General features: G+C 35.8%; 1 pseudogene across 1 annotated transcript in view; it reads right to left on the minus strand.

Annotated features, from left to right (window-relative positions):
- The window catches only part of LOC148940178 (NFX1-type zinc finger-containing protein 1-like), a 171224-nt pseudogene that overhangs the window by 64755 nt on the left and 82064 nt on the right, over positions 1–24405 (minus strand). Inside the window, exons 9-11 of the transcript XR_016143460.1 lie at positions 23860–24156; positions 19691–20148; positions 8587–8868 (exon numbers count right to left, since the gene is read on the minus strand). The product of XR_016143460.1 is annotated as an NFX1-type zinc finger-containing protein 1-like (transcript). The remainder of the gene's footprint in view (positions 1–8586; positions 8869–19690; positions 20149–23859; positions 24157–24405) is intronic.

The raw sequence follows: 24405 nt of genomic DNA on the forward strand, positions 1-24405 counted from the left end.
AGTAATTTTCAGTATACAATTAAAATTATCTTAAAAACATAAGCGTAAAACTTAATATTTTTTAATAACCACGAAGTAACTGAACAGCAAACAGAAATATGGGATTGATTTAGCAAGCAGGATTTTGGTCTCGCCAGATATAATATCAATAGTGGGTAATTTACAGTCTTAAATTATGAGAAATATGCTTTAGTATTACTTGAAATGAAGATCAAATAAGACATAATATGAACTCTAGAAATCTGATTATTTCTCTATACAACAGTGAGTTTCAAGTTATGATACAAATTCTAAAGCTAGTCTACTGTCCTAATATTATCAAGATGGCTTTATTTTGAACTTGTCTACAACCTAATCATGAAATATCCTTTTCAGGACCAAAACGAGAGCCCGTCATTGAACTGAGCCATTGTGCAAAAGTTATACCAAATTAAAGTTAAAAAAAATAAAGCAATATCCTTAAAATGGGTTGTTGCTTTGTCTTAAAAGGGATTGATCCTAAAAGGGATTCATAATATTTTTATTCTGTAAGAAATGCCCTTAATTGGTTTGCTTTTACTGTATCAAAACTCCTATATTATTTTGTGTTTTCAGTAAAGCGCTAGTTTGATATAATCCTAAAAACATAGGGAAACATAATTGGTGAGTTTATTTGTACTAGTTATATTGATATGTATTAAATAGGCTGTGAAGTAATAATTTTTGTCCGTTTCCGTTTCAAAACAACGCTACCATAATATTTTTTTATTTATACAGAATATTGTATTTTCGTTTTAAGTTTTAATGCCACTTCTTAGTTTCAGTTGAAGACTTATTTTTAATATAATTTCTAATTATCACCGATCTAGGGAGGGATAAGACACTTTAAGAAAATATTGCAAACAACCTTGGCAGCTAAGAAAAACTTTCAATCTATAACATAGAATTCATTATCCATACTTCCCAAAACAATACATGTTTTTCAGGAACGTTTGTTTTTCGTTGAGTAAAAAGCTGTTTTTACTCGGCCAACTTCCCGTGAAAAAGCCATAATGAAGACAGGATTTTATAAATCGCCTAATGACTAGGAGAAACTAGAAGGCTACTGTAACAAAAGAAAGTTGTTTAAGGGCTCATTTAGAATTTTATATTTATACCTAATCGCTTTTTATAAATTTGAACTCAACGCGAATTCCCACAAAGTACACTTTTAGCTGCTTCTCATAACATTTTAAGCGAAACAAGTGCTTTTTCCGACGAATTGACCAAAAAAGGTGTTTTTCAAAATCTGAGCAAGAGAAAAATTATGGGGGCAAGAACGTCCTTTCCCCTCAATTACCGCCGTTAGAACTAGCACACAGGCTTCATCACAGAGTGAAGTTTAAAGGTTCGATTCAAAACTGTTTATCAATCAAGCTTAAATTTTGGTAGATTTTTAGTTGAAAAGTTTTTAGTTCTAGTTAATTTGTTTTCGCAATAATCTTTTAATTTTAAGATGAGTAGGCGATTTATGAAACTTATTAAGAGGGTCTGGAGGGGGGTATGTGTCAAGGGTTCTTATAAACCTCCAGTTAAGGGCTTTGGACCATAATTATTGCAATGGTACCGTTTAATGCTTCCAAACTCTTCCATTTAAGAAGTGGTACCAAAAGGACCGTTTTTAGTGCTATATGGCACTTTTGAACGGTAAAATTGAATCAAAAGCACGTAGATATGAGTAATAGGTTTGAAATTCACCTTCCCGGGATATGCCTTAAAAAATGAGTGCATCACGTTTGCAAAAATAGTCGATTATTTGAAAAGTAATCATAGGCAGCACAATCGCGCTGCCTAAGTAAAGAACGATGTTGGCAAAATTTATTATTTATTATTTTTTTTTCCCTTTAGACCAGGGCGCTTCGTATCGCAGGAGTTGTCGTAGAAACTTCGAAAAGGGTTCATTCGATTGGAAATTGGAGTGACTTGTGCCCCTTTCAATAGTCGAAAGTGATTGGAAGGCAACTAGCTCCCCTTCCACGCCCACCATTTCCCCAAACACATCCAATCGAAAATTTGAGATAGCCATTTTGTTCAACGTGGTTGATTTGCACATAGAAATTATGTTTTTGAGGAGGACACTCCCCCACAACCCTTAGGGTAAGGGTTGTAAGTTATGCCCTGGGGGTATATAAGCTTTTTCTAGAAAGCGTTGTCGTAGAAACTTCAAAAAAGGCTCATTCGATTGGAAATTCAAAGGGCTAGTACCCTTTATAATAGTCGAAAGTGATTGGAGGGTAAATAACTCCCCTATCACGCCCACCTTTTCTCCAAACACATCCAATCAAAATTTTGAGATAGCCATTTAGCTCCATGTAGTTAAAACTTCTGGAAATTAGGTCTTTGAGGAAGACAACCCCCCCCCCAAAGCCCTCACGGCAAGGATTGTAAGTTATGCCCTGGGGGCATAAAATGTTTTTTTTTTATAAAAAAGGTTGTCGTAGAAACTTCAAAAAAGGAGCATTTGACTGGATATTGAAATGGTTAGTGATCTTTTTAACAGCCAAAAGCGATTGGAAGGCAATAAACAACCTTTCAACACCCACCTTTTCTCGAAATACATCCCATCAAATTTCTGAAATATTCATTTTATTCAACATAGTTTTAAGTTCTGTAAATTAGGTTTTTGAGGATGACAACCCCCTCACAGCCCTCAGGATAAGGGTTGTAAGTTATGCCCTGGGGGCATATAAAGTTTTTGTAGAAAGCGTTGTCGTAGAAACTTCGAAAAAGGCTCATTCGATTAGAAATTGAAATGGCCAGTGCCCTTTTTAATAGTCAAAAGTAATTGAAAGGCAAATAACACCCCTCCCACGCCCACCATTTCCCCAATCACATCCAATCAAAATTTTGAGATAGCCATTTTGTTCCACGCAGTTAAAGTTCAGGAAATTATACCTTTGAGCAGGACACTCCCCCCACAGCCCTCAGGGAAAGGGTTGTAAGTTATGCCCTGGGGGCATATAAGCCTTTTCTAGAAAGTGTTGTCGTAGAAACTTCAAAAAAGCTCATTCGATTGGAAATTCAAAGGACTAGTACCTTTTCTAATAATCGAAAGTGATTGGAGGGTAACTAACCCCCCTATCACACCCACCTTTTTCCCAAACAAATCCCATCAAAATTTTGAGATAGCCATTTAGCTCCATGTAGTTAAAACTTCTGGAAATTAGGTCTTTGAGGAAGACACTCCCCCAGCCCTCACGGCAAGGATTGTAAATTATGCCCTTGGGGCATATAAAGTTTTTATTGAAAGCGTTGTCGTAGAAACTTCAAAAGGGCTCATTCAATTGGAAATTGAAAGGGCTAGTGCCTTTTTAATAGTTGAAACTGATTGGAGAGCAACTAACGCCCCTCTCATGCCCACCATTTCCCAAAACACATCCAATCAAGATTTATAGATAGCCATTTTGTTTAACCTAGCTGCAGGCTCTGGTACTTAGGTCTTTGAGGATGACAACCCCCTCACAGCCCTAAGGGCAAGAATTGTATATTATGCCCTGGGGGTCTATAAGGTGTTTATAGAGAGAGTTGTCGTAGAAACTCAAAAAATGCCCATTCGATTGGAAATCGAAAAGGCTAGTGCCCTTCTTAATAGTTGAAAGTGATAGGAAGGCTTGAAATTTCTATTGTAAAGATAGTTATGGGTACAATGTATCATCATTATTATTTTTTTGTTTTAGACCAGGGCACTTCGTATGAAAGGAGTTGTCGTAGGAACTTCGAAAAGGGCTCATTCGATTGAATATAGAAAGGGCTATGCCCTTTTTAATACTCGAAAGTGATTGGAGGTCAACTAGTCCCCCTCCAACGCCCACCCTCCCATTTGCCCATTATGTTTAAAAACTAAATGTTGCCTTAAGAATAAATAAAAATGCACTGTGTTAATGCTAATTCCAATAAGGCATCTCAGCAGTATCCCAAGTGCGACTGAGGGTATTATGTTCAAACTTTTAGGGCTATTTCTGCTCTTAAAATTTAACCAAATCAAAATAGCGTAAGTGTATCCAAGCTATCAAAGAAAGTAAACAGATTTTTTTTGCGAATGGTATTAAGTTTTCTATTTCAGGTCAACTAGAGGAGGTATGAAACTAAATTAAACACTGTTATTTGTGTCCAGATTTTTAAAATGGTGTGTGTTTTTAAAAATTGCTGAAAATTTTTCTCCAGCATACAAATAGCAGGCCAAACTTTAAAGTCTTTAAAAAACGAAAAGATTTAAAGTATTATTTTCTTTTTCCCTGAAACGACTATGTCAACATAAAACTAACAGAAATTCATTAAAAAACACTTTTTCCACAAAATAAGTTCTTCCAAGAAAAGTAAAGAACTCCATTAAACCGAAAATGAGCTAAAATAAAATAGAATAGTCTACCAAGCGTGGAACTACCGCAAATCAGCATCGATAAATAAATGAAATCCAAAACGAACAGAAATTACAATAAATAACCGAGTCAAACTCAAAACGAGCAGAAATTAACATGAGTAGGGATCAAAACCCTATGCCTTTCCAAGGCCAGAACATAATTTGCAATTTACTGACAAAAAAACACAAATGAATGTGCATTGTCAGTTTAATATACACATACTGATATTTAGTAACCAAAATATTAATGTTATTTGATTTGTTAAAGATATAAAAGTAAAAACATATATATTTTTTCAGTAAAGTGCAAATTATGTTCTGTCCTTGGGAAGGCCTAGGGGCTTTGAGTCCTATTCATGTTAATTTAATGATTTGTGACGTCCGATTTTCATTCTTTTTTTTGTGTGACAAAAAGCAGAGCTTTTTTTATGCATGATTATGACAGACATTTATTTCATGAAGTTAAAAAACGAACAATTGCAAAAAGGTAGAACATGTAAGAATTGTAACATGTGTTATGGGCCATGATATTGCCTCATATTTTTAGAATACTGAAAAATGGAGTCCGGGGGTTGAGTTGACTTGCACGAGAGTTCGATTAAATGGGGTTCAGTTGCAAAAGTAGCTACACGAAGGTAAATAGGGGTTCAGTTACACGGGGGTTAAGTTGCACGAGGGTTCAGTTACAGATTTTCAGTTCCTTGGGGTTCAGTTACACGGAGGCCCAGTTGCACGGGGGTTTAGTTGTACGAGGGTTCAGCTACAGGGTTTTAGTTCCATGGGTTCAGTTACACCAGGGTTCAGTTGCAATGGAACCCAAATTGGCATTTCCTGAGCCAAGTCTTAAATAGTCTCAAACCTAAATTTCCTAAACCAATTCAAAATTCAACTATCTATAAATTCTCAAAAAGTTAAGAAATATCTAATACTAAGAACTGGAAAGTAAGCAGGGTAGGGGCAGGGCTCTGCCTCCCCCCCTAGACAGTGTAATTTTTTCCGAGTTTCTGGGCGCTAAAATTATCAAACAAAAATTCCGGTAATCTTCTAAAATCCGAGACATACGCATCGAGAAAAGCAAAAATCAGATAGCTATTACCCGGTAATTGGATGTCTGACCCGACATAAACAAAGGTTTCTCACTCCGGAAACTATATTTAAACTTTAGTTTTTTGGGGGTTCAGGGGGAAAAGGTGCCTAGGTTAGTTTTGGTTAGGTTCGGTATTTAATATATGCTATACTTTACCCCCCCCCCCCTTAATGTGCAAATATATAGCCCAAAATTTTTCATAAACTATTATATTTTCATCCTATTTTGTTTAATTTCATTAGAATTAACCAAACTTCACTTCTCGCATGTGTCCCCGATTTTAGAACAGTACCAAAATTTCTTTGATTATTGCCAAGCACCGCCCCCCCACCCCCCTCAAAAAAATAATCCCGTGAACGTGCCTACTCCGGAATACATTCTTTCAACTCGTCACTTGCAGTCCGACGTAAATTAAATCGACGTAATAATTTACTCGACGAATTAAATCGACGTAATAAGCGTCATAAGTATTTTGAAACTAAGGAAGCCTATCTAGAAATTGCGTAAAGCAGATTTCGCCTTGTCTCAAGTCATTTAAAAAATAATTAGAAAACATCATGCAGTCATTCCCTTTATAAATGTCCTAATTAGTAGAAACAGGATGATTAGAAAAAGCCACTAGAAAACACTATTGAAGGTTTATGCTATTTAACAACAGTAAATATTTTAGTAAGTACTGTTTGTTTTAATTCTGCATTCTTCACTGTAATTTGCATAATGTATATTTCTATTTGTGCTGTATTTATCCATATTTTATAACATTAAATATGTATATCTCTTTATGCTATTTAAGAGCCAACAGCCATTCTGAAAACGTAAACGGGCCTTACATCAATAATAAGGTGAATAAGAGAAATAGAAAGGTGCTCTACCGTAGCATTATTAGGGTTATTCACCTTATTAACATTATTGCCCAAAAATAAATGATCGTTATTTCACCTTTTGAACCAAACAAAACGAGCCACAACACCAATAAGACTGGACTTTAGGAGTACAACAGATCTTTTACGGTTGAATAAAGTGAATGAAATTAAAAACTTTTAAAGGTCCCTTAATTCCTTTTTTAAATAGTGAATTAACAGGTATAAGGATTCTAAACTTTAGGAAGCTAATATAGAAATTGCACAGCTAATTTTGTCTGGTCTTAATTAAAGTATAGATAAACTAGAAGACGTCACTCCTTTATTTTGTTTCTTATTTGTAGATATAAGAAGACTAAGAGAGGCGGATACGTCAATTGAATTTTGGCGGGGGAGGAGCGCCGCCTAGATTTTTTGCCTCCCCTCAGATCCTGAAACATACTTTTTGGGAGTATTCCCGTAGAAAAAAACCTCTTTTAATGTTTTCCTTAAGGAATCTGAAAAACAAAACAAGACACTTACACACGCCGTCTCCCATAGATTCTGAAATATATATTTCACCTTCTCTTCTCCTAAATTTTCGTAAATTGACACTTCTGAGAAAAGGCATTAACAATAGTGATAACAAACATACAAACGGGTTGTTTTTGTTTTTTCTTTTTCAGTACTAAGATGTATAAGACTAATTTTGCAATTATCTACTTCTGCTTTGCGCTTTTCTCCAAAATCTGTTTTTTCTTTTTTTAGAGAGAGAGAAATTTATTAAGACAAAAAAAAAAAAAAAACAGAACTGCAACAGAGAAAAATTATTACGACAATCAGTATTATATAACAGAAAATTATCCTTTTTAACGTTATTAACGATCCCTATTAACGTTAGCAGCTAAATGAGGCAAACTACGACACCAATTAAGTGGTATTTTAGACAGATTAAATATAAAAAAACAAGTTTTTTAAACTGAAAGTAAGGAGCGACATTAAAACTTAAAACGAACAGAAATTATTCTGTATATGAAAGAGACTGTCCACTCCTCAACGCCTCGCTCTTTACGCTAAAGTTTTTTATTGTTTTAAAAAATAAAGTTGTGAGACAGAGTCAAACTTTAGCGTAAAGAGCGAGGCGTGGAGGAGTGGACAGCCCCTCTCATATACGGAATAATTTCTGTTCGTTTTAAGTTTTAATGTCGCTCCTTACTTTCAGTTTAAAAAACTTGTTTTTTTATTTAATTTTTGAACGTTTTTTGAATAAATGAAGGTTTTGATCTTGGCTCACCGTACATGAATAATTAAAACAAAATTTTCATATTAACTTACTTTTATTTAGTTAAATGGCTTTCTCGAAACCTGTTTAATTTTATTTACGAACGTTTTTATTAGTAATAAATATACGTAACTTACGAATTAATTTACGTAACGAACTTCTAAATTCATATATTTTTAATACGTTTATTAGGGGGTTCGCCTCCTAGTCAATACCTTGCTCAATACCCCTGACCCCCCCCCCACTACCAGGAAAAATCTCCCCTGAAAACGTCTGTATACTTCCAAATAACCAATACTATATGTTAACATTGGGTAAAGTTCATAACTTTCAGCCCTCCCCCGGGAACTTCGGGGGATTAAGTCATCCTAAAAGACATATAATATTTTCGAACATGCTGAACAAAATGGCTATCTCAAAATTTTGATCAGGTGACTTTGGAAAAAAAAATGAGCGTGGGAGGGGGCCTAGTTGCCCTCCATTTTTTTGGTCACTTAAAAAGGGCACTAGAACTATCAATTTCCATTCAAATGAGCCCTTCAACGATATTCTAGGACAACTGGTTCGATACGATCACCCCTGGGGAAAAAAAACAAATAAACACGCACCCGTGATCTTTCTTCTGGCAAAAAATGCAAAATTCCACATTTTTGTAGATAGGAGCTTGAAACTTCTACAGTAGGGTTCTCTGATACGCGGAATATGATGGTGTGATTTTCATTAAGGTTCTATAACTTTTAGGGGGTCTTACCCCCTTTTGTCGAAAATCAGCCAAATTTTCTCAGGCCCTCAACTTTTGACGGGTTTGATGAAAGTTGATGAAACTTATACTTATGAAATCAGCATTAAAATGTGATTCTTTTGATGTATCTATTTGTATCAAAATACCGTTTTCTAGAGTTTCGGTTACCATTGAGCCGGGTCGCTCCTTACTTACAGTTCGTTAGCACGAACTGTTTGATACGCTTGAAAATACTCATACAAACAAATTTTCACCTACCTTACACTGATTTTTTCCAGGTGTAATATGACACGAAACTTGCAATGTGTGTTTACATTCTTCTATGTTTTTTTTCACTCGGACTTGACATTTATGTGCATCAATGTTTTTACCGCAAGGCATCTTAGTTTTGTGCCCACATGAAAGCTCAAAGATGATCATCTCTGTGCAAAAGCTACACTCTTTGGAGCATACACGGCGACATGGGTGATTTCTCTTACAACCCTCATTTTTTCTTCCACATGGCTTCATGCAGACAATGTCCTCATGTTCAGGGTCATCCTAAAATGAAGATTGTTTTCCAGTAAGTTTTCTAGAAGGTCAACTAGAGTAATGATATTTATAGTAAGAGTAAAAGATTATTAATCCAAATGTCTGATAAATTCTCAGTAACTTGATTTAGGAACCCCACAACAAAAATCTGAATCCGCGGTCTGCGGTCTGTTTTGTTGATGGCAATAAGCCTGAGGAAACACTAACTTTGAAAAACACACTATATTCCTCAAGATTTGTTCTTTTCGTCTATAAATATAAAAACAAATTTTAAATCACAAAACTAGTACAGAACGATTCACCAAATCAAGATATTGAATTACATGCTTTATTTTTTGTTCGATTTCCTACTTCGATTTTTTCTTCTTCTAAATCTATACACACGTTTATACATCTTTTTTTGCTGTGCCTACCATTTTTCACTACTAATATTAAGTTTATGGTGCTATTTGTGGACACGATTATTACCCCAAATTTGTCAGCAACAACTATTGGTGACTTTTGGAAACATGTTCCTAAACAAAAATCAGTTTAACTTGAATGAATAGCAACTTTTCTTTCTTTTCCTTCAGAAAGAAATCCTTTTCTTTCAGCTGCTCCTTTCTTGTCGTTTCTTTTTCTTTAATTTAGAGCAGCTGCATGCTTCGAATGCTATGTTAGGTTTAAGATACTATTATATTAATGCATAAATTGAGATAACTAATATTTAGATGCCACAGATTTCTAAACATGACTTTTAAAACTTCCATGGACACAAAGTTCTAAAAAATCTTTGTCTAAATTCCGCAGATTTCTGGAGATTACTTCTGTTGAGAGGTCGTTCGACGCGATAACCACGCGTGTTGAGAAGTTGTTCCACGCGGAATAAGAATTAATAATACGTTCTTGCATTCCTTATCCGAATAATTCCCTTAATTCCCGGATGTATTCCGTAAAAGATAAGAATAAATACTTATCCAGCAACTTGTTGACTGAAACCCTATAGGCAACCAGGCAAATACCAACATTGATCAGGTTTACTAAACTATAAACACAGTTTATTAAGAAACCCCCTAAAGGTGAGCCACAGTTCACAATTACTGTCCTTTTTTGTTAACTCTATATAACTCTGCGTATTTTATTAATTTTTGAAAAGATTAGTTTTTGTTTATATTTGATGTTACTATCCTCAGTTATCGTGCATTTTCCAGGGTTAGGAGGTGTAACTTATCCGACAACTATTCAAGACCGTTTTAAGTAATAATACTACTAACCTCTGACGTCAGGTATGTCTAGTGAAATGCTAATGATAAGTAATTAGGCTTGTCGGATAAGTAATCTTGGTATGCTCCAACGCACTATAAAAGTCAGATGCAACACACATACGGTTAGGATTATAATGACTTCCTTACAAAGAACAATCAATCCAAGGAAACAGAGCTAAATGCCAGAATTGTTTTTGAAACTGTTCCATTTTAACAACGCTAATATTACTACAAGCAAGCCGTTGCAGCGCAAAAGCCACTTGATATCTTCATAGTACAAGGGGACTTTTATAGCCCCTGGTGCTGATACATCCTATCATGGTATATCCCATCGGGTATGCCCATGCGGATATATTTCATAGGGTTTATCCCGTCATAATCTAGAAAGGATGGGAAAGCTCAAAAGCCCATTGTATTAGGATAGCTTAGGCTATTTTCGCAAAATATGGCTAAAAGCAAGAGGTTTTTCATGCCAAAGCTTGGGAAAAATAACTGTTCAAACCTAACAGGTTGATCACTCAAACACCCTTTCAAACTGAAAGTACTAGAGCGATTAATAAATTGGTACCCGATAAGTAATCTAGGGGTCAAAAGTTTGAAAAAAAAAAGTTTCAAAACCGAAGACTCGGCATAAATAATACTTCAGTTAGTATGAAACATAGAGCAAGCTGTTAGAACTAAGGATTATGCCTTAGGCGTATTTTTTTTACATATAAATATGTTTGACGACGTTACTTTTGAATCCATTAAAATATCGGTGGAATAAGGGAAAATAGATAAATCTATTTAGAAGGGGTATTCCCATATGCTCAGGAGTCAGCAGTCAGTTTGGGAGTTTAAGGAAGGGAAAGAGTCAAAGACGTTTAAAGGAATGTCCTCAAGGAGGAGTAAGCTGTGGTATGCGTGGGCCCTTGTCATAATTAGTCTAATGAATCTATTAGAACGACATTTCTGGTAATAAGGCTTATGTTGATGATCTAGTTACTAGATCAAGACACAAATAGAGAATTCTTCAGAATCAATCTCCACAAAAGGAAATGAGACGAACATAGCTATAATCGAAACGTTTTGAAGTCTGGAAAGAGTTGATTGAATTGATTTTTCAAGTCTGAAAGACTTGCAATATGTTATTTATTATTATAAGGAGTCTGTTATACGGAGGTTTGTTATGAGGAGGCTGTGAAAGTCATTGCTTCTTAAGGGTCTGCTTCAAACAATGAAAATGTTTGTATTCACCCAAGGTATGATTTTTTCTCCCCAGCTCTAGCTTTCTGTGATTGAGATTACATTTGAAACGGTTCCACTAATTAGTCGTATCTTTATCTTTGCCTTGTTTATATTTGACGTCACTTCTCTTAAGTTATCCTGCATTCACCCTGGGTAATATTTTTTCTCCGCAGCTCTAGCTTTTTGTGATTGAGATTACATTTGAAATGGTTCCATTAATCAGTTGATTTCACTAATCTTTATCTTTACCTTGAAGCTACAAGCTAAGGGTAGTTAGATTTTTGGTTATGCCTGCAAGAGAAGCAAAAACATCACGGCCAAACCAGATCTTCTAGCTCAGGGAGTAATTCACCTTGTTCTTTCAAAATTCCACCAAAGCAGGAAGTAACTCTTTTCGAAACGATGCAAAACCGTGCCTCTTCTAACACAACGATCTTCTGTTAGTACCTATAGATCACCATACTGGCACTGTAACTCTTTAGTCAGAGTCTTGAACAATCTTTTCTGAAGTGAATGAGCTCTAACTTTATTTACGACTTTAACAACTGTTTTCATCATATTCCTTATTTTCAAAACTTACCATATGACTGCTTGTATGCTATGCAATCGTAAGACAGAAATTTTGAAAGCGGTCGTTTTATGACACAAGGCAATGAATTCTTTCTCCTCATCTTCCATAACGGGAGCTCCATCTGTTACCAACCACACCAGCTTTTATACAGGAATTTTTTCAGAGTCGATGAGTCTTTTAAAAGCAGAATATATGTCCTATCCCGTAGTATATCCTTACAGGAAGACAACTTTTACCACCTCTTCTTTTACTTGGAAGTCACCAAAAACATTCTTACGAACATGGCCATCAGAGTTACATCATCCATATCAAGTAACTAGTCGAGTTGCAGGGAAAAATAAGTGCAGCGATCTAAGTCAGTTTTAATTGTATGACTACATCAGAGCTCATTGATTCAACTTTTTTCATAACTGCATTTTTAAGCAGTTGCACAGATTGACTCATACTGAATGAACGGCAGCAACAGGTCACTAGTTCTGTTTTTTTTTTTTTTTTCGTGAGGCATTTGTTTGAGATGAGTAGCACAGATCAGACTAATCACCCCAAAAGTAGTGTCTGTAAATTCTTAAAATTCCCTGCAAGCTACCAAGAAGTTCCCTGCGAGCTACCAGTAACTCGATCGATGGTTGGAGATCTTTGGTTTCAAATACTAGAAAACCTGTCAGTAAAATTTCAAATGTTAGAATTAGGACAGCATATGCTTGATAAAATTCAGTCATTTTGATAGACTTGAATTACGGATTGCTCTTGAAAAGGATGAAATTGTAGTTTTCACAAATAAAAGAAAATGAGAAATTCCTCTTACTTTAGAATTATATTGTCTTCCAGTATTAATAAAAGGCAGATAGAAATCCCTCCAGATCATTTTCGATCATCAATTGAAGAGGGAAGCTCATTGTATGTCTTCAGTCTTCAATTAGTCTTGAATGTGATAACACCTTTTTTGGATTTAATCAACTTGAAACTCGGTAGGATCTTAAATTAATTCAGTGACCGGAGTTAATAGTGTGACCATTCTTTCAAAACATTTTTATACGGATTAAAAATGTTGGAATCTACTGACCTAGTTTATGGAAATTTATTTACACTTTACAAAAATAGATTTGTGCTGATTTCAATTTTGCGTAACCCTAATTGACAAGCAGAAGAGGGGCAGTAAACCCGTGGCAAGTGCCGTTGTACCTGCCGGGAGTCTCCCTTAAACTGCGGGGATAAGGTAACGGGGGCTGACGCTTCCCTTGTCTTTTGGGGTGATAGCTGGATCAAGAATGACGGAAAATACCGTAGTTTTAAGTCCGGTGTTGAACTTTATACAGAGGCATGTGGAAAAGAAAACGAATAAGGATGTTGTTATCAGGCAGTTGAAGTTTTTCTTAAAGGAAGCTCTGAAAGATACTATTGATATATGCAAACCAGTGATCGACAAAGACATTAATCAGAGTCGTAGGAGCTCTCACCCGGCTTCTGCCTTTTATGGCGATATTTATGAGGTTATGTCAGAAAGGTTCGCAAATGCAGTTCCGACCCCTCGTTTTGCCATTCTCGACCCAGCTGACATTCCCACCATTCCTGAAGATGTGAGTACGATTGTTGCCTCACGATTGAATGATTGTAAGGCGATGCTAAATTTTCTTGTAGAGAAGCACGAAACCTCTGCAGTACCTAGCTCAGAGAACCAGCCACCAAAATGGCCATCTCTGCCCCAACCAGAAAGGACTATCCCAGTTGTTTTGTCAAAGCTGCCCGCAAGCTTGAGTGCTAATCCTACCAAGCAAAAGGAGTTCTAGAGGAAAATCGGACCCGCTGATAAAATAGACAGAATCGAACAACGAAGAGACAGGCTGTTTGTACATATGAAAGACGAAACATCCGCAAGTGTTGTCACCTCCGAGGCCCAAGGCGAGCAAATTATCCATAGCAAGGTACTGCGCTCAGAATACCTCGGGATCATTTACGTTGACAAAGATTACGACGTTTCAACTAATCCCAACCTAATTAGCGGTGTTTCCCAAGCCAAGCGCTTTGGAAATTCCTCAGTTGTCCAGCTCACGTTCGTTACTAAGATCGACTTCAATCAAGCTCTCATTTTGGAATCGAAGTGGAATACACCATGTTTTTTGTGTAAAAGCCCCTTACAAATCAGCTGCAGTGCTATAAATGTCAAGGTTTCGGTCATCGAGCAAACCAGAGTCAGAAGGACACTAAATGTAGCAAGTGTGCCGGTGATCAGAGCTACTCCGAGTGCACCTCAGATGTGATCAAATGTGCCAACTGCGGATCCAACCATGCAAGTAACAGCTTTCGGTGCCCGAACCTGAAAATTCCAGCTCGTGGCACAAATCCAGACCAAGCTGCGCCGAATAACTTAAATCGTAAACAGGCTCGATAAATAGCGAAGTACGTGTGTTCTGTCAAAACATAAACGGTGCTAGAGAAAAATTAGACATACTTCAAGTAGTATATGGTGCTTTCAATATAATTTGTGTTAATGAGCATCTGCTTAATGAAGATAATAGCACAAGGCTGATTACTTCTTCTGATCATCAGTTTTTTATCTAGCCAGCTAAAAGTACTGGAGGTCGACCCTCGGGGGGCTTAATGATAGCTGTTAGAAAAAAGTATAATTGTAATCTGTTTGAGTCTAATGATGTATGTCTTGCGGTAGAATTTAGTGGTTTTATTGCTGTTTGTGTTTATATGCCTACAAACTATAGAAATGACCGATCAAGTCAGAAGTTTGCGTCTGCCTGCTGGTCATTGTCGAAACTACTTGAAAGAATTGCTCTTACCCGTAAATCTTGTGTTATTATGGGTGATTTTAATACAGATATTAATGATAATACCATTGGTCACTCACAAATGTTAAAAGCTATATTGCCGCAAAATTTCTATTGTCTACAGAAAAATAGATCGTTTACCTATTTACATAATAGTGGTAGCACTACCGATCTCGATTTCGTGTTTACTGATATGGGAGATCTCCAGCAGCAGATAGTTAATGTTCGCATTTTGAGTTTCATTTACCACTCAGTTCTTTTGAGACATATGCTCCCTCTAGACCCAAGTGGTTCAATAAACAGAACTGAAGTCGTATTGATATATCTACTTACCAGATGCTACTTGATTCGTACTTAGATAAGATAAGGGTTCCGTTTCATTTGCTCTCGCGGGTAAAATCTGACCGTTTCATTTTCTCTCGCGGGTAAAATCTGACCGTTTCATTTGCTCTCGCGGGTAAAATCTGACCGTTTCATTTGCTCTCGCGGGTAAAATCTGACCGGCTTCTCGATTTGAATTGTTATTTGCTGGAATTGGTGCATAGTATGAAAATGGCTGCATCCTTTGCAGTTCCGTCGGAGAAAATAAAACTGAATACCCGTAAGAGAGGCTGGTCAGATATTCCTGGTTTGAAGGTTGAAAAGTCTCGCCATGTGTTTTGGAGACAAATTTGGGTTGACTGTGAAAGACCACGTTCAGAATGGGTATTTAAAATTATGAAATCGAGTAAACACTAATCTAAAAAGAAGGTAAAATATTGGAAAAGAAGTCGTGGTAAGGAGCTATCAGGGGAAATAAAAATAATCCTCGTCAGCTATGGCGAGAAGTGTCTAAACTTATCCGTTCTTCTTCGTCGCCGCCTGATAGCATTGAAATAAGTAGATGGTTTGAACATTTTTCTTCAATGTTTGCGGCTGATCCTCCATTATTAGAAAGTGATTTCAGAGACATTCTGATGCATCATTTTGATGGACCCAAACCAATACAGTAACTGGTTTACTATTACCCCCGTCGTGTGCTGAATCTTTTGTTCGTCCCCTTCCTTTAGGAAAATCACCTGGGGTAGATGGTATTCAGCATGAACATCTGAGTTATGGTACCCCTAAACTGTTTAGTCACATAGCTTTATTGTTCCAAGCAATAATATTATAACAGTCTGTTCTAAAATGTTTGTGTCAGAGGGTTGTTACTTGCATACATAAGAAGGGGAAAAACCCTAAAAATTATTCTTTATTCAGGCCCATCACTATTTGTTCAGCTCTAGCAAAGTGACTAGAGGAGATACTGTGCCCTATAGTGGCAGCGCGAGCGGATGTGGGTGACAATCAGTTCGGTTTCCGGTCCGGTCTCGGTGTTTAGAATGCACATTCAGCTTTTATTTCAATTATTGAAAAGTTTAAGAAACGAAAAACTTGTTTATTGGTCTGCACAATAGACATATCTAAGGCGCTTGATTCTGTCTTACATTCGCAAGCAGTCCTGTCACTACTAAGAGTAGGAGTTGATCACTTTGTTTGTAATTGTCTATGGCAATGGTATGGAAAATCTCAAGTAAGAATTCGGTCTGTGTGATAGCTTTTTAGACCTATTGATATACGTAGAGGTGTTAAACAAGGCTCAGTAATTAGCCTTGTGATATTTAACAACGCAATACGTTCTGCGACAAAATCGGTAGATTTTTCATAGATGATGGAATTGATGCTAGTCATCTATCTTACGCAGATGATCTACTTTTGATAAGTAAATTTAGATTTAGAATCTTTACAGAAAGCTATTAATGCCGTGTCATCTGCACTTGGTGATATTGGGCTAACAATAGAGTCGTCTAAGACTGAATTCATCGTTTTGAACGACGAAACATTGCCAAATCGTGTTGTTGATGTTTGCGGGAAGACAGTTGTCCAAAAGCATAAGTTTGATTATCTCGGACTCCGATATGGGAATTCTATCAAAGCTATTAAAAATCTAGTTACTGCAGCACTTAAAGAAAAACTGTAGAAAACTTACGGTATGCTAGCACGAACTAAAGGTCAATTTGACAAAATTACGCTTGGTCGTCTCTGTAACGCCATGTTCGTGCCACATGTTTTTTTTTTAACCCCTTTATGGAATTGCTTTAGTAAAACCTAACGTAACCAAATTCGTTCAATGTTTTTTTGGTATTGCAAATATTTATTGGGAATTCCAATATGGTTCAGAAAGTCTTATGTTTCGCAGAGGTACCATATTTTTTAGATAAGTAAGAAAATAGATGAGTTGTCTACCTGTTCCAAAAGTCGAAATAGAACAATCCACGACTTTCCATTGGCTATGCTTGTGCATTAAAATCGTGATTTTAATTTGGTTTGTTTTTCTCTTGTCCATAGTTATCGCAGTTTAATTTTGTTTTGTAGCGCTGTGTGATTTTTTCGTTATTTTTTTCTTTCGTTTTTAAAACTCCTTCGAGCATTTACATTGTATTTGTATGAAGGGTTGAAATAAAATTATTATTGTATGGAGAAAGCGACGAACCACAGCACCCCTAATCCACTGCCAAAGAAGGGTGGAAAACTTGAACTAAATGCTAGATAAGATAATGTATATCTGTACAAGACGGAAATGTATCGTATGCTGTAGTGGTCTGGGTCAATTCAACTCGTTATGAGCCACATGACCTAGACATGTAATATGGATACAAAGGCCTGCCTGTCTAGTGACCACCTCAGCATAGTAAGGAACTGAAACGGCACCCATTGAGGTATGTGTTGGAATTTATCGAATAGAGAAGTTTCTAGAGAAAAACCCAATATTTAGTACTATCAGACTGTTGATGGGTGGTGAGTGGACTCAGAAACAGCTAATACGAAGGGAAAAAATTAAACCCATTTAACCTCCCCTGTAACTCATTACTGCTTAGGTGCGAGGAGTTGCATATCCCCAAGAATAATATTGTCACGCTGTTGAAACCTAAAAGGAAAGATGCCATACAGGATAGAAATTATTTGGATCGAGAGATAGCCCTGCTTCACCAAAATAATGAAATAACCTGTTATATTAATGGTTCGGGGACCCATAGAAAATCCGGGACCGGAAAATTTATAAACGAAAACACCCCAGTGTTAATAAGGAGCTAAAAATTTATCACCAAGGAAATTTTGTACGGCCTTCCAGGCTGGAATGTTTGAACAAGTAGCTTAGAAACTAAAGAAAACAGGAAGAACAGGCGACCGATGTTTTAGACTGATAGCCAAAGATGTCTCAAAGATCTAAAGACAAGTAAGAGCAGGTAAAAAAGTGAGTTGGAATGCTATGGAGCGTAAAGCAGACTAGCTTCCAATGCAAATTGAATTGAATTGATGGCTTCAAGACACTTTTGGATGACAGGTGACCCGGCAGACGAAGCAATAAGTTGACGGAACTATGTGAGGGCGTGGCAAAATTGGCGTAGAATGGTGGGGCGCAAGGAATTAGAGGAAATAATTCTGAAGGTCAACCCCACGCTTGACTAAACATCTTCTCAGACTAAATTAGGACTAAAATTCAAATGGTTACTGAAGGCCATCCAAGAATTGGGAATTTTTTAAAATCAATTCACATGAATAGGAAAAGCTGCCTCCCCAATTTGCCAAAAAAGTCAGATGGCCATGTAAATAAGAATGTATATAAGATACATTCTTTTAGAATATTCAATAAATAAGAAAATCCAGATAGATCACTTAAACAAAACACACACACACACACACAAACGGAGAAGGAAAGATTTGACAAATGTCGTATATTTTAATAAAGAAAAATTTAACATGACGTCAACATGAAAAAAAGCATAGAAAGTGTGAATGGTCTTTAAGCATTTAGGGCCCCATACATGCAGACACAAAGCTGAAGGTATGCCCAGAAAACCCACATAACCTCAGTATTACATACATTAGTACAATTTCATCAAAATTTACTTGGAATTAAATGCGCCAAAATCATTAGCTCGTTTCATTAGTTTTAATCGAAGGGTTGCTAACTTTCAGAAATCACGCACTCAAGATGTCGCGTGCCAGGCGTGGCGAAAGTATTCCAAGCCTGACGGAACTCTTCCAAGCGTTGTGAGGACTATGTCAAGCATGGTGAAACTTTGCAGTGTACGGGGGGCTCCGAGATGTGAATATGGTGGTGGAAAGTGGACAACGTCTCAATTTTAACCAAACACAGAATAATATCTGTCTTTGTGTTTAAGAGTGTACAGAAAAATTTGAATTAACATTAATACCTAATAGTAATTTGAAATAAAGGGCTTTGACTTCAATCGGTAATATATTTATCAGGATAAGCTCTTTCTTAATTGGTCTAATAATGGTTATAAGGATTCTGCCTCTTAGTAAACTTATATGCAAATTATGGAGAGCAGATATCACTTGGCTGAATTTATAAATAAACCAAAAAGGCGAGATCCCTGTCCTCCCCCTCCCCCTTTACGACCAAGCTGATTAGAAGAGACCATGCATTTCTTTCCTTCCGAACTAAGAGCCTCAAAACCTGAATTTGAATGAGGCTTTAGTAGTAAGGTGACCAAGATAAATAGAACGGTGTTGTAATTAAATAATATCAGCCCTATTCACCTTACTCACTTTATTGCTAAAACCTAATGATTCTTATTAACAATATTCGCCAATTAAGACAGATCACTCCACAAATTAACACGGAGCTTTGTATTCTCGGACAAGAACAGAGCAATTCATTTAAATGAGGATTTCTTTAAGACAATGATGAAAAGACCTCGGAATTCAAATTGTTTTATTCTTGTGTGATGCAAAGGCAGCATTGTCTCTGCATTTACTTGTACCCTCAGTTGGTTTAAGTGTAAAAAACCCTTCAGCGCTTATAAGTTTTTAGCTCAACGTGTGTGTATTAGCAATTACCAAAATTAGTATATACTCTCAGTTTTACCCATAAGTCCGATCGACCCAAAGAAGATCTATTCCTAAGCTAATTGTACTAGTTCTCCTCATAAGGAAAAGATAATGGGATAAAGCATCAGACTTACGCTTGGATGACACCTTTTGGGACACGAGTGACCACAATCTAGACGAAAATCACATGGCCTTTCGCAGCATCCCTCCGGTTCGGCTGAACAATCTATATTAGCCACGTGACCACAATCAGTTATTACCTTTTCAACAATTGTTTTACAAACATACAGAGTAGGGTCTTCATGGCACTTCACAGTAGCACTATGACCACATGGTAAATCCTTTTCAACTTTAACAAAGCATCTTCCACATTCTTCAAAGCAAATTTTGTCGCATTTATGATTAAGGGAGCAAAGGTACCTTTCGCATTTCATTGTACATTGCTTTTTTTCGTGTTCTCTGTCACTGGCGTGACAAACACCTAAACAAATATGACCGCAAGAAAGGGGGTATTACATTTTTCCATACAGCCCCCCTCAATGACTTTGCTAAAATCCTCTCCTTTTTCGATAGTTGTGATGGTCCCATGAACCTGTAAATAAAAACAAAATCACTTTCAAAATAATATTTCTGCCGTCAAAATTGTATGAGACTAAGCAAATAGTATTTTAATATACCCGTATTATGGAGACAGATAGTGAATTCCTCTTAAAAGCCCCACTCCTAAATAGAAGAAAAAAAATATGAAAAATGATGTGTATTTTTGCACCTCTTAAATAATTACCAAAAAGTATTTGCTAAGCTATTTTCAAATGGAGAATCAGTAGAACAATGTAGATATAGATATCAAAGTGGGATTGAACACGCATTCCCTACCCCTCCTCTTTGACAACCGTTTAGTAAACGATTTTGACAAACATCTAAGAAGTTTGAAAATGTCACATAAGACCTTTAGGTATGAAAACGACGGTACGATCCCTGGTCTAAGGGGCCTACAGTGGTAGGCGTCTCCCTGATATAGGGAATGATATATGTTCGTTTCAAGTGTTATTGTTTCTCACTATTTTCCTTCGAAAGCTTGTTTTTTTAAAATTTAATTTCTGTTTGTTTGCCAACGTCTACTTAAAGCACAAACTATTTCAAAAGCCTCGCTAACAACTCAAAAGCTAACGTTTAAACGCTTAAGCAGGTTTTTGGTATATTATTTTTCAGTATTCCTAAGCTTTTCATGTTTTGACGTTACTCAACAATAGTTTTTCCATCTGCTAAACCACGTTTTAGAAATTTATTCGACATTTTTTTTTTTTTTTAAGATTGAAAATCACGCAGAAAAGACATGAAAAATATGCGTTAACACGAAAATTTCACTCTTTTTGAGCAAGTTTAGGTCATTGTGTAAGAACAGCTTGAAATAATATAAAATACTTGGCTTGGTATATGTATAAGTCTAAAACTAATAATGATTCCAGTGATTTTGTTTCTAACAAATTGGAGAAAGTGGCTGATATTTTGAATGCTTATTTCGCTAGTATAGGAGAGAAAATTGTTTCATCAGTAATGAACCAGTTTGATTCACGTAGTAATAAACATTTTTCTTCATACCTTCCATCTCCTCAAAGTAATTCAATTTTTCTTGGCCTATTTCTCAGTCTGAAATAACAAAAATGGTGTGTGATCTAAATCCAGGTAATTCAGCGGGAATTGACGGGTCTAGTTCTATAATTGTTCAAGAAATATTGTCTGCAGTAACTTTTCCATTACAGCATATAGTTAATCTTTCATTTAAAACTGGAGTTTTCCCGTCTGCTTTTAAAGAAGCGAGGAAAATTCCACTTCACAAAGGTGACTCTCCTGAAAACCCATCAAATTACCGCCCTATTTCTATTTTGTCAGCATTTTCTAAAATATTTGAGAAGGCATTTTATAAGAGGTTCTATGACTATTCTTAAATCGTCTATTTTTTTCACAAATTCCCAGTTTGATTTTAGGTCTGAACACAATACTGAACCTGCTATCATTGCTCTCATCCAATATATTCATGAATGCTTAGATAGAGGTGAAACTCCAGCAACAATATATGTAGATTTTAAAAAAGCATTCGATACAATATCCCTTTGTATTCTTTTTCGTAATTGGATAATTGTGGTGGTGTGCGCGGACCGGCGCAGGATCTAGTTAAATCTTATCTTGATAAGAGAAAGCAACGAATAGATGGAGGTAATTTCCTCTCTTCGCCTGCTCCTCAGTCCTCGATTGTTGGGGTGCCTCAGGGCTCTGTCCTAGGTCCTCTTCTTTTTCTAATTTATATAAATGATCTTCACCACGCTTTGGCAATCCCATGTCTCAGCACACATTTTGCTGATGATACGGCAGTTTCAATTTCTGAGAGGAATGACGAGAATTTGGAGGCAAAGCTTGATACTGCATTTTCTAATGTTCTTGATTGGTGTTCTTAAAATTTTATTGCGTTGAATTTATCAAAAACTAATTTCATAATTTACGGTGGGAAGTCAAATATATGCCCTCATATTACCCGAGTTACTTCTTCAACGTTGTATTATCAATATCTCGGGTGAAAGTGATAAAGTACCTTGGACTTGTGATTGATGAAAGCTTATCTTTTAAGACACATTTTCAAAATATACGCTTAAAGATTTCAAGGTATGTTGGTTTAATGCGAAGGTTGAAGCATTATTTGCCCTACTCTGATTTACGAAGCATTTATTTTGCTCTGATTCAGTCTAATATTAATTATTGTTCTCTAGTATATTTATCTACATTTAAAAGCCATATTAAACCAATGCAGATTTTACAAAATAAAGTCCTAAGAATCCTGAAACTTTTTATTTCATCGCCTTTTGCACTTCCAAATACGTCTTCTACTGCATTTTATATACTTATCGAGATATACTTCCAGTTTCTCAACAATTTACTTTTGGAGCAATTATTTTCAAATTTAATTATGACATTAAGAAATTACCGCCATATTACCTCAATCAAAGTTTGATCTCCCAATCACAAAATTTGCATCATTATAAAACGCGACAAAAAGAGTATCTACATTGGCAAGTATAGTACTGAAAGATCTAACTTCGCCCCGTTCGTGTCAATAACCCGGTGCTGGGATGCTCACAAGGATTTTATTGATAAAGTTTCTTCTATCCATTTAATAAAAAGGAATCTTAAATTTCATTTAGTTCAGGATTACTTTTAATTAAGCGTCTTTTTAATATGACTAACTTATTTGTTTGGTTTGTTGTTCTGGGTGAATGTGGGCCTCTCGGCTATCTTTTAGTATTAATTTATATTTAATAATATTGATTTTTTTTATTTATATTTGGATCCTGGGCTAGCTGCTACTTTCATATTATTGTTGTATTATTGTATCTTTGCCGTCGTAATTATCTTAGTATTGCAGTGTAATTTGTTATTGTATCTTTGTCTAGGCCTAGTTTTTCGAGCTTGTCTCCCCATGGGCCTATGTCAATTATATACATGTATATGTTAATAATAAAATGATTGAACTTGAACTTCGAGGCAACATTATATTTGTAGAGTTTCACAAAATTACATGTTTCCCGCGGAATATGAGCCTTAATATGGAAAGTAATCTCAGTATATTGGCTACAAAATATTTATACAATGTAAGACCTTTAAGAAAAACATTCTAATCATGATTGGCGGTATATAGTTAGACTTAGTACCCCAATAATGCATTTTCATTTTTATTCCCCTTCTCCAACAGAAGACACATGACGAGTTTCAGATATACTACTAGATATACATATAGTTGTGTAGATTATGTAAAACTAAACAATATTATTCACATTAGAATCACGAAACAATTTTAAAACCAGTTCAACTTCACATAAAGAATCGTTGATTATTGACTCAGAAGAGCATCATTCGAAATCTAAAGAGCTTGACTAATATTTATATTTGTAAACGTATATTTGAGTCACCCTGTTTTCCAATTAAATTATGTGCGTTTTGTGATTTCCATTTTTGACCTATTGTGTTTGTATCAATTTCATAGTGACTCCCCCCCCTCCTCAACGACTGATAAATGTTGAAAGGCTGACGAAAACAGACATAGGACCACAACTCATGTTTTTCTAAGGACACATCCACTCAGGCGTAAATATATACACAAAAAAAAACGTAAGAGAAAAAAAAGTTGAAATTTATGCAAAATAGTCTGCATTTTTCAGTCTTTACAAAATAACCTATTTGAATATAAAAATTCAAAGAAATCTGTTTGAAAGAAAATCAAGGTGGAAACCCAATTCTATATTTTACTAACCTGACAAAGAAGTTCAAAGCCATTCCCAATCTGATTTGTGTCATTTAATGATGTACGGATGCTCTGCCATATTTTACTTTTTGTGTCCAAGCTATCCATATTACCAATGATGTAAAGGCCATGTTTGGCACGAGATAAAGCAACACAAATTCTGTTTTCTATAGCCAAAAACCCGATCTTTGAATCTACGTTTGACCGAACAAGAGACAAAATGATGATATCGTTTTCTTCTCCTTGAAAATTGTCAACTACTGTTATCCGAACTTTAGCCAACGACTCGAAACTGCGTTTTCTTAACTAAAAAAAGAAAATACTGGTGAATTTACAAAAAAAAAATTAAACTATAAAGACAAAAACTGGGGGCAGTATGATGTAGAATGAACATCAGAGTACCACTAAGAGTAAAATACATTAATAAACTGTATTTTAATTATATACATTAATTATATACTGTATTTAATATACATTAATTAAATACATTAATTATATAATTTAATTATATACTGTATTTAAAATATACATTAATAAACTGTAAAAACATTAATA

The sequence above is a fragment of the Artemia sp. Qi Xiang Cuo genome, chromosome 20, assembly GCF_049724085.1.
Source record: "Artemia sp. Qi Xiang Cuo chromosome 20, ASM4972408v1, whole genome shotgun sequence".
NCBI lineage: Eukaryota > Metazoa > Arthropoda > Branchiopoda > Anostraca > Artemiidae > Artemia > Artemia sp. Qi Xiang Cuo.